The sequence below is a fragment of the Rhinolophus sinicus genome, linkage group LG15 (assembly GCF_036562045.2).
Source record: "Rhinolophus sinicus isolate RSC01 linkage group LG15, ASM3656204v1, whole genome shotgun sequence".
NCBI classification, from domain to species: Eukaryota; Metazoa; Chordata; class Mammalia; order Chiroptera; family Rhinolophidae; genus Rhinolophus; species Rhinolophus sinicus.
This window is the reverse complement of record NC_133764.1, coordinates 35,597,045-35,608,781: the sequence shown is the minus strand read 5'-3', so window position 1 is coordinate 35,608,781 and position 11,737 is coordinate 35,597,045. Positions and strand designations below refer to the sequence as shown.

The 11,737-nt window shown below is 55.3% G+C and overlaps 1 pseudogene; it reads left to right on the top strand.

Moving 5' to 3' along the window:
- Positions 1-920: 920 nt before the first annotated feature.
- On the top strand, positions 921-8,523 carry LOC109451895 (small ribosomal subunit protein uS19; annotated as a pseudogene).
- The last annotated feature ends 3,214 nt before the right edge of the window (positions 8,524-11,737 follow it).

Below are 11,737 nucleotides of genomic sequence, written 5' to 3'. Positions count from 1 at the left end.
GGCTCAGGCGGTTGGAGCACGTGGGCTGTGCCCCCTGCAACTAGCAACGGCAACTGGACCTGGAGCTGAGCTGCGCCCTCCACAACTAAGACTGAAAGGACAACAACTTGACTTGGAAAAAAAGTCCTGGAAGTACACACTGTTCCCCAGTAAGGTCCTGTTCCCCTCCCCCAATAAAATCTTTAAAAATAATAATAATCTAAGGGATTTGATTCTCCTTAGGACATAAAGAAACACTGAAACTATCGCGAGAGGAAAGGGCCCGGGGAACTGATCCCCGCCACATGATGCCAGAAAAGTAAGGAAATGGCACTTCCCCTGCTGCTGCCTACTAACGATTAGCAGACCAAGGGAAGGCCAAGCCTGGGGCCGCAGGCCAGCGCCCCCTTTCTCAGGCGGGGTCTTTCACCCACAGGGCCTCTCACTGGGTTGGGACACATGGGCTTGGGGGCCAGTGGGGAGGGCGTTGGTGCTGCTGGGTGGGGGCGCTCCAGGCACACTTGCAGTGCCAGCATTGAGGTTTTTTTCACTATAGGGGCCCCAGAAAAGATTTGGGGGTGACTGAGTTGTGGGGCTTCTCAGCAGAACTTCCCTCTGCCAGGCAGCACAATCAGAGCCTCCTTCTGCCCAAGGCAGTCTGTGGCTCCCCAGCCACTCTGCCTCTTCCTCCACAAGCTCAGTGTGGGCTGGAGGGGGCTGGGGGGCTCAAGTGCGGCCTAGAGACCAAGAGGTTACCCAGCCCTAGGAGTAGAGCGGAAGTGACCACACGACGTGGCTGCAATGGGAAGAAGAGTTTGACAGTTGGGTGAGCTGGTGCTGAGAGGGGCAGGGAGGGGATGGACAGCCACTGAGTACCTACTACCTGCCAGGTACTTTGGTCATGGTTGAATGGACCTAGCTCGGGGTTTAATACCTGCAGATCCATGAGGCAAACGGACCGGCTGAATGAGAGGCAGTTGGGGGAGAGACAGCAGGAAGGAAGGAGGACGGACTGGGAGCATCTGGTTTCCCTTCCCCAGGAGCCTGGGTGAGAGAGACCAGCATGATGGCCTGGCCCCGCCCCATCTCAACTCCCAGGGACTTCTCACGCCCCGCCCTCCTGCCCACCTCGGGGGAAGCTGCCCCAGCTGGCCAGAGCTGCGGAAGCAGCTCAAACAACCCATAGTCCAAGCAGCCCTTCGTGATGGCGGTAACGTGCTCTGCTGCTTAGTGCAGACAGAGGAAGAGGAAGTTGTGGGTGAGCAGACGGGTGGCCGTCCAGCCAGAGGCCTGAGAGTCCTCTCCATCCACAGAGCCCGGCTCCCAGCAGGCCCTGTCCCACCTCACAGGTTCCCGGACCTGGAGAGGGGAGGATTGAGACCTGCTCTGACAGGGGCCTGTGGAGCTCAGCAGGGCACCCCGGGGGCTGCTCAGGAGGGGAGCACCCCACCAGCCAGGGGCCTGCTCCTGGCTCCACCGGAGAGACTGTCTTGGGGCTCATCAGTGTCACAGGCACGGGGACAGGGAATCCACAGTGTTAAGCCATCTCCTCGGAAGCCTCCCCTGCCTTCTGCAAGCCCCTCTCAGCCCCGCTCCCCGCCCTGCAGCCTTGTGCCCTGCAATGCCTATTTCTGTATTCAGGGATATCACTGCAGGCCCCCCTTTTCATGGACTTCACAAAAGCAGGACCACATGGGCCGCCACAGCCCCAGGCTCACATGCCTACTGCACTTCCCACGGAAGGGAAACTGGAATTGGGGATAAACACAGACAAAGCCAGGACATCGAGGCCTCTCTCGTCTTCTTGCCAAACTCCGTCCCCAGGGAGAAGAAACAGATAGGACTTAAAATGGTGAGAGCAGGTTAAAATCCATCCAACTGAGCATTTAAGATTCATGCACTTAAGATTCATAAACCACAGCAAAAACCAGGTTCCAGCAGAGGCCAGCAGTCTACACATCCGGAAGGGGGAATAGTGGCAGCATCAATGCTCATCTACCCACAGCCCCCTCTCCAGCTCCTCAGGGACACGCAGAGATGGTGGCTTCTAAGAGGGCCACCTCCTCCCGGCACTGGCCTCTAGTGTCTCCTGAATCACAGGTAATAACCTGGGTCCTTCCAGGGAACAGGACTGGGGCAGGAGGTTATTGAGGGGGGCTGGCCCTCGAGGCTCCCTGACTGTGACAATGGGGACAGCAGATCAGTGGGGGCCGGCGCCCTTGTGGCCTGGCCCTGAGCTGCATCCTGGCTGCTTGTGCGTCCTTGTCCAGTCAGTTTCCCCTTCTGTGAAATGGGAACACTGCTACTCACCCTGCCCACTTCAAAAGAGGCTGAAAATGAGAATAGAGATGTGAATTCACTCATCTGTCACTTACATGTGGTTTACTGAGCTCCCACCATGTGCATGTGTCAACCTCAACGCCTCACGACTCAGAGAGATATGATAACCAACCTGAAAATCACGTTTAATACGTGTGTAGGTATTAACCCCCAAACTTTCGTCCACCATACCACGGCTCTCGGGGTGCAGTGGGGAGTGACTGCACAGGGGCGGGAGAGCGTGGCTGTGAGAAGCAGTGGACGGCCCGCAAACTGCTGACCCAGGAACAGCAGGGGAAGAGGATGTTGAGCAATTATGGCCATGAGAACCTACACTGACAGGCTTGCCTGGGAGTTTCCTTTCCCCACCCCACCTGCCTGCACCACAACCATCTCCACTTCCTCCTCCCTCCTCACCCAGGGGATGGTCCAGGCCAGAGGAACACAAAACACAGCCTGTAGGCTCCTGCCACTGTGCTGACCAAAGGTGGGGTGAACCAGCAAGGGGTCAGTTCAAAAACCTCTAATATTTGGCTTCAGGAGATACATTTGCCCTGGAACTTGAATGTGTGCCTTTCTGATTTTGTGAGGATGACACCAACTCCCAAGGCCTCGGCAAGGTCAGACATTTCCTCCCCACCCCTCCCCACACACCCCTACAACCATCGTGACCCCGCTGCACCTCTGTCCCAGAACCACGGTGGTCTCCCCACAGACACTTCCAGAAGCTGGTAGAATATGTGTGTTTCCAAGGGCTACTCGAGGCAAGTCAAGAGGTATTCGTGCTTGTAAGAGGTGAGCCCTAACTGTAGGTGAGGCTGTGTCTCCCTCCCTGTTCCGAGGCAGCAGGTAAAACCAGGGAAGTCTGTCTACAAACCAAGAACCACAGTATGTGGTTCAAAGATTCCAACAGAGGGGCTGGGTGTCCTACCTCTCCCTAGGGAGTGAGGAGTCAGTGCAGTGGTGTAGGTGCTGCTGGCCAGTGGAGCTAAAGGCAAAATGTACTTATACTCTGGCCTGGCCTGGCCTGGATGCCGGTGTTCCCAACTCATTCCATCACAGTCTGAATTCCAGCACCTTCCCTGCTCTAATTCCCGACTTCCTGCCTGGCTCCAGACACCTCGTTCCACCTGGACTCCATCCCAGCTCATCCCTGCTTGTCTGTCCCATCTCTGCTTGGCCCCAAGCGGACACGTAAGGGGCCCAGAGATTCAGGGTGGTGGGGAGGGAGTGAACAGGGACTGGACAGTGGAGCTGGGGGCGGGGACCAGATGGCCAAACCCAGCCCTGCAGCAGGCAGGTTGTGGGGCATGCTAGGAAGTGCAACAGTTCCTGGTCCTAGTTCCTCAAGTGGTCAGAACCAAGGAATACAAATCAGGCAGTGGGACCCAGCAGCCAAGAAGCAGTGAAGTCTGCACTTACAGAGACACTGCTCTTCTTAGAACTCAGGTAAAGTCTGACCTGGCCAGCCAGGAGCAGCTCCAGTGCCATCTGTTGGTCGTTGCCAGAACTGCCAGCTTTCTTAAGCAGGTAACTTTGTTCCTGTCTCTGCAAGTCAGGAAGTGGAGAGGCTTCTTTCTGTACAGGTATCCAGGTGTGTGGCACTAATCCTTCCAGATCCCCAGCCAGTAGACTGGGAACAAGGGGAAGCCTCCAGCCTCTCGGGAAAGGGGCCTGGGGGCTTCAGAGAGGCAGGCTGGCCCTGCGTGGTGAAGGAGCAGGTGAAAAAAAGGGTAGAAGTGATAGAGAAAGAAACAGGACAGTGGCCAGCCCTCGGACCAGGCTACCCAGGAGGGATGGGGGACTCTGGAGCTCAGCTTCGGGGTCTCTTGGGACCCTGGTTCGAAGCCCATGAAACCCAGTGGGTGCTCAGATGCCCAACCAGACCACTAGTTCTGAGGTCAACCTGGACTGGCCAGCTGCCTCATTAGGGCGGCAGGCTGCTGTTCAACTTCCTGCCTCCGTTGGCCGGTCCTAGAAGAGGGGCGGTGCTGAGGCTGCAGGTGGGGGTGGGAGGGCATCAGCCTCACTTTGGGGACTGAGAAGGCAGACAGGCAAGCCAACCTCACACTTCCCTGCCCTCCCCTCCCGGTTAAGTTCTCCAGCAAGACTGGGGCTGGAGACTGCACCACCCCAAGGCTCCCTGCAGACAGGAACCCCTTTCTGAACGTGTGTGTGGGCCACAGGGGAAGCGACCTGAGGGTGAGAACTTAAGTGCTGCTGAGGTTTCCAGCTCTAGAGAATGGGAGGCTCAGCTTTGACGTGGGCAGTTTCAGGGGTCAGAATACACGTGTGTATGTGTGTGGGATGGGGGGTTAGAAGAGCTAGCACAGCACTGCAGGGCTGTGGGGTGAAGCAGCAGAGAAAGGCATAGTCCTAGCATGCTTCCCAGTTGCGCTGACCGCCTTTGTTTACACAGAAGCTGCCAGGGGTCCCCACCCCGCATGTGTATTAGGCTCTTCTGGGGAGTTTTTTAAAAATACCCGTTCCTGAGCCATCTCCCCAAGCTGTTTCCCCTTTTCTTACCCAACTGAGCCCTGAGATTCTGATTCGGCTGATCTGGGTGGAGCCCTGGCATGGCACCCACGCCCTGAGGAAGAGGGAGGCTGGACGATGCTTCAGGGTGCAGAAAAGAGGTTTCAGACAGACCCTGGACACACCCAAGAACAGGTGGAGGATGCACAGAGGTCAGCGGGGGACTCGATTTCAGGGACACACTCTCCAACCCCTGGACAACAGAAACTCTCCCCAGAGAAGGAGGGGGCTCCTCCAGGGGTACTCGACAAAGGCCGTGGTTGTGAGACCTGGTGTCTCAGCCCTAACCCTTCTATAGAGTCAGATCCGTAAAGTTGGCTCTGAAAATGAATGAATGGATGGGTGGATGCTGACAGTGATTAAGAACATGGACTCTGGGTCTTACTGCCTGGTTTTGAATCCCAGCCCTCCCTCTTCTGCATGTCAACTCAGACTTCGTTCAATTCTTCCCTCCTCTTCCTTCTTCCTCCAAGTAGACTGTTGAAGCCAAGATCTAAGACACTGCCATGCTCTCTGATTCCACCAGGGGGCACTCTATGTCCAGACCCCATTTATTTGCTTGACAAATATTTGATGGCTGCCTGTGTTGTGCCAAGTACTGGGCCCAAAGATGAGACATGAAGATTAAAAATAAAACAATACTCCTTTCCCCCACTCCCTTCTGCTGCCTCTCCCCAACTCCGGTTCAAGCCGTTGCTTCTCAGTCTAATTGTGTAGGACACGACTCCCTGGCCCATGCTGGTATTATGAGCCTTGCGCTCCCCCTGGCTGAGACAGTCGCTTGCCAGTCACGGTGGCACACGGTAGCCCGCGGCAGCACTCAGAAGCTGCAGCACTCAGAAGCCTAGGGCAGCTCATGCCAACCTCTGGCTGCTCAAGGCAGCACAGCTCCAGAGAAAGCTGTTGTTCACAATCTTAGCTGTAGAGGGCGCCGCTCATGGCCCATGTGGCAATCGAACCCACCACCTGGGCGTTAGGAGCCTGGCGCTCCAACCACCTGAGCCACCCAGCCAGCCCAAAACAATTCTCCTTTCCAGGAGTTTGTGGTTTAGTGGGAAGCATGTAAAAACAAAGATGGGAAAACAAAGGATTACCTTAAAAGGTAGAAGGGCTACTCAGGTGAAAGCAAAAATCCCAGGGGCCTGGGTGAAAGAGGGTCCCTCCATCAGACAGGAAATGGTGCAGACAAGTGGCCCAGGGTCCTGGATCCCAGCCCTGTGTCCCCACCCCTCATCCTAGTCTCACATGATCCTCCTTGAGGAATTCTGGCAGGAGAGACAGAGCCCTTGAAAATTCCAGAAGGATATATGGCCTGATGCAAATGGAACCTGAGTCATGGGAAGTGTTGGGGGCCCTTTGTCAGGCAGCCCTAGCAAACCAATACACCAGGCCCCTACTCACTCACTGGTCCCTCTGGGAAATGGACCTTGTAATGACTCAAGCTCCTCTCTTGACCTTCATGATTATGACCAAGGGAGAGACACTCTCATCCCAGCTCAGTCTGTCCCCTTTGGCCCCATTTTCCCATCTGAGACAACCTCACCCCCCAACATAAGTCATGGACACATGCACACATAGGGGTGGCTCTGTTCCCGCAGCCCATATGGCAGCACCTTATTGATATGGTAAAGTAGCTGTAGAATTCACGGAGACGGTAGTGTAGGTGGCTCTGACATCTGACATGTGGCTGAATTGATGAGGAGAGATGGAGTTCCCGGATTTGAGGAGGTAGAACTGTGTGCCAGACAGACTTGGGTGCTAGGCGCGAGTTCAGTGTGGGAATTGATGTCAATTAGAATGATGGCAGCGAACAGCCTTTAATAAATATTGATGAACTAACTGATGAATGAATGAGCCAAATGTTATTCCCATGTCTGTATTGTCTGCCTGATGGGACACGGCCATGTTTTATAATGATGAACTACACACAGAGAAACTGCAAATGGCGTCAGCATGCCCATCTGCTCCATGAACGTAGGTCTAACTCAGTCTTCTCAGAATGGCAATTATTTAACAAGGGTGGGGTAGGGGTGGGTGTGGGGGCCTCATCCACCTTCATGCAATGAACATACTCTGCCTTCTCCAGGCCCCCCATCCTGAGCCTCCCCAAAAACCCTCCCAAGGGGAGAACGCACTGGGAAAACTAGGCAGGACACAAGCCGCCTGTCTTTCGTGGAGGATGAGGAATGAGAAATGTGGCCGAGCACTGCTGCGAGTCTGGCCTTCGTGAAGCCTGGGGCGCTGCTACAGGGTGAACTTTGGGGCTTCGTTTCTTTCTTTCAGATCAATTATTTTTAAATACGTAATTTATTTTCATGGAGAAGGAAAGAATGAGAGGAAGGGAGGAAGAGAGGAAGGAAAGAAGGAAGGGAGGAAAAAAATAGTAAAATGTCCCCCAGTTAATGTCCTTAACTGCCAGGTCCCAGTGACCCACCCCCTCCACTTTTACCTGTTATGGTGCCTTTTGATTCTCTATGCAAATACAGGTAAATATGTGTCTGGAGGTGGGGGACTATTAAAACCTTCCCTGTAAGTGTGGGAGTGAATCCTTTTGAAAAATCCTACTTTCTTTCTGAAGAACCGGCAAGATGGCGGACTTGGAGCAAAAGAAAAAGCGGATCTTTCCCAAGTTCACCTACCGCGGCGTGGACCTCGACCAGTGGCTGGACACGGCCTATGAGCAGCTGATGCAGCTGGACAGCGCCAGCTGCGGGTGGCAGACCTGGGCCTGCGGAGGAAGCCGCACTCGCTGCTGACGCGCCTGCGCAAGGTCAAGAAAGAGGCTCCACCCCTGGAGAAGCCCGAGGGGTGAAGATGCACCTGTGGGACACGATCATCCTGCCTGAGATGGTGGATGCACCATCAGTATCTACAAGGGCAAGACCTTCAACCAGGTGGAAATCAAGCCTAAGCTGATTGGCTACTACCTGTGTTTCCCCGAAAATAAACCCCAGTTCAGATCGTCAGCCAGACAGACGCATTTAGTACGTTATGACGATGTTCCAGAAGAAGATGACATGACTGTTATTCAAATAAATGCAGGCTGTGGTACATGAAAAAAATAAGACATCCCCTGAAAATAAGCCCGAATGTGTCTTGTGAAGCAAAAATTAATACGAAACCCGGTCTTATTTTTAGGAAACACAGTGTCTGGGCAAGTTCTCCATAACTTACAAGCCGGTGAAGCACAGCCAGCCTGGTATGGGGCCACCCATTCCTCCTCCTTCATTCCCCCCAAGTAGCCTGCCTGGCCATAAAGGCACAGACATCTAAAAAAAAGAAAAGAAAAAAAGAAAATCCTACTTTGCATGTGGGGAGGAGGGGTTGGTGCCAACAGTATCCTGCCCCCACCCTCTCTGTGCCCTCCGCTTGGCTATGATGACCACCCCCACGTGGGCCTGGTCAAGAGCCTGGAAGGAATCTTCCCCAGCTGGGACTGATTCGTTTTTTGTCCTTCCCTAAAACCCCACTCCTTACCTTTGAGTGTGTATGTGCAAGCACGTGTTGCGAGCATGTGTGTGCATGTGTGTGTGTATGTAATGTGTGTGTGTAAGGTTTTTGCCTTCCCTATCGAGAGAACAGGCTGAGCCCCTGCCACGTCTAGTGAACTCCAAGGACTGGGGTCCGTAGCTGAGCCCCGCTGGCCGGGATGCTCCCCTGCGCCTCAGTTCTAACAGCCTCAGTTGGTGGTCTCAGCCCCCCAGGCCCCCTCCCCCAGCTTCTCTCCAAGAACCCCAAGGGTGCCTGATGGACATACTGTGTGAGTCTCTTTGTGGTGCCACAACTACTCTGACTGCTAGTGACAGGAAAACATCTGAGTGGCCCTCATCCCATCCCAAGGCCTGCTCAGCACCCACCTTAGTTAGAGCAGGGACTGAGAAGGTGTTTGCACAGTGAGAGGAGCTGGCTGGTCACATCCTGCCCAGATGTTGTCAGGCTAAGGGTCTCAGTCCCCAGGCTGGACTGAGATGTCTGTGAACTAGCCTGGGGGGGTGGGGGGTGGTAAAATACCCTCACAGACTCCTGGGATGGTGGGGACCTACAGTTCCAGGCCCAGGGAGGGCCCTGGGTGCTGGCTCAGCACCCACTTCATACCCCACAGAAGTGGTTCTCAACCACAAGAGAGTTTGCCCCCAGGTGACACTGGGCAAAGTCTGGAGATATTTCTGGTTGTCACAATTAAGAAGGTGGTGGTACTACTGGCATCCAGGCCAGGATGCTGTTTAGCATCCTACAATACACAGGATGTGGCCCCATCACAAAGAATGATCTGGTCCCAGTGTCATTAGAGCGAGGCTGAGAACCCCGCTCTAGAGCCAGATCCAAGACAGAGGTGGGGCTCCCTGGGCACCTCGTCACATTACACCCACCCATGTAATGTAAAGAGCCCAGTGGGCCTCCCGAGAGAGTCCTTCTCTTGGGAACCGAGACTTGCTATGTGCTAGGCCCAGAGATACAGAGATGTATGCTGTAGGTACCGGCTGTAGGTACCGGCCAGGATCCGCGGCTTGCAGCCTGGGAGGGGAGAGGAAAAAGGCCACAAGGCTGCAATCCGGGAAGCGAGGCTCAGTGGAGGGACCCAGGCAGGAGTGGGGAGCGCGGCGGGAGCCCACTGAACAGCCGGTCCCTGCCCTGCTGGTCCGGTGGCTGGGATCAAGTTGCAGGGACGTCGGGCGGGGCTTGGGGTGGGGAGCAGGAGGCGGCCTCGGGTTGGCTGGGGTCGGGGGCGGGCCCTCGCTGGAGAATGAAGTGAGAGCGCCGGAGGCTGGATCCCCACCCCCACCAGCCACCACTGCAGGTGTGTGGGGGAGAGTGGGGTGTCTAGGGTGCAGCCAAAGGGATTCGGGAGGCTGTGCCCTCCCTACACCCACTCAGGGCAGGGCCGGGCCGCCGCTGTGACGCTCTGTCAAGGAACCATAAAACCTTCTGTGGCCTCTGGTCCCCACTGGTCCTCTGGTTTGGTGGGACAGTGAAGGAGCAGCTGTCACCTTTGTGCGCCCCGATTGCGCCTTTAGAATCAACACAGGGCTCCTCCCCAGGTCCCTGGCTTGGAGAGGCCTAGGGGAGCGAGCGGAGAGTCACTAGGATTTGGCCCCCTTGCTGACGAGGACCCAGCACCTCTGTCCCAGGCACTGCCAGGCATTGGCATTGCATCCACCCAGCTCCACTCCAGGCTTTGAGTCACGCCACTGGGACACACCCTCAGCACAGCCCTGTGGGTTGGGGTCCCTCCCATCTCCTGGGGGCCCCAACTGCAAGGCTTAGGCAGAACTGGAGCTTGAGGTCCATTTCACAGATGAGGAAACCAAGGCAGAGTCAGGGAGCTGCCCAAGGTCAGGGAGCTAGTAAGAACCAGGTCCCGCACAAGGAGCCCTGTTGACAGCAAAAGTGCCCTTGGGAAAGGGTGCCTGTTGGAAGCAGGATGTGCCTGCCTAATGCTAACATGGATCCAGGATGGAACCTGGATGGAACCCAGTCCCACTTCAGCCCTTGGGCCTGACCTGGCAGAGGAGTAAGGCTGTGAGCCCCAGAGAGCAGGGACCAGCTCTTGCTCATCTCTATGTCCCCAGAATCAGCACTCAATAAACATTTGCTGACCGACAGAAAGCAGTTCAATCCTAGCTCTTCAACCTGGCTTCTTGACTTCCTGTGTCCCAGGTGATCCTCTTAACAATTTGTTTATCCCTGTCATTCACTGCCTTGGCACTGCCAAAGGGCTTTCCCTCTCCTTAGCATCCCCCTTCCAATCGCAGCAACCTGCCATCCCACCCACTCTGGGGACCCGATGCCTGAGGGACAGAAAAGGGAAGATGTGGCACCTCCAGAGGGATGACAACTGGTGGGAACTGGACTAGAGACCAACTAGAGATCTGGACACAGGGCAGCTAGATCCTGGATGCTCTGCCATGGCCATGACTTTCAGGAGTGACCTTGAGGGGCTGGAACACTAAACACAAACTCAGTGTTAGTACTTCCATTTTACAGAGGAGGAAACTGAGGACTGGTCAAGAGAGCTGCCGGAGGTCACAAAGTTAGTAAGCAAGAGCTGAGATCTGAGTCCATGGCCAACAGATTTCTGAGTCATATTCTCTCCTCTGCAGACCTGCCTCATGCTACAAGGGTAGCTGGTCTCTGGCCCCCGCCTCCTCCCAAGGGTACTGCTGTCCCCTCCTTCAGTCACCAGCATTCCACAGAGGGACGCACTGCTCCAGCCTCCTCCTATCAGCATCCTTGCAAGGAGACCAAGGTCAGAGCCGCGCCCTGAGCCCAAGGAGGATGAGGTCAGAGCATTACCAGGCTGGCGCAGATGCTAAATAATTCATGGGCTGCTGTGTGTGGGGTTTGCAGCTTCCGGATGGCCCAGAGTGCAGACAGCAGACAGGAAACAAAGTCTGGTCACCAGCACCTGCGCCTGACCACATCCCCGTGGGGCTAGAGAAAATGCTTAGGCTCGGTGAGAATGGGTTGGAGAGCTGACGATACCTTACAGCTGCCCTCACTAGATGCGTGACCAGAGCAAGTCATTTAACCTGTTTCTTGCTCTTATATGAGTGGTGAGGGGCCCTAAACAAGTGTTGGAACCACATGTGCAAACTGAATGCTGGGTGTGGTACTTGTCAGCCCTCCTGACCCAGGGAAGATACAGACCATCCCCTGGCCCCAGTGTATCTTCCCATGAGCCCGGCATTTCACCCCAGTGTCGCCCCAGAATGCCAGGCAGCAGGACTATAAGGGTTGTCCCCTCTCCTGCTCATCCCCAGACTTTGTGTGTTGGGGTGGGAGTGGGGGCTGCGGCACTGCTCTGAGGCTTGGCTGGTTTGGGAGACCTGGCTCCCCCTCTTAGAATAAATTCCCAACCCAGAAAACGGTTAATTGGAATCAAACAGCCTTTCTTGGTCTAGAA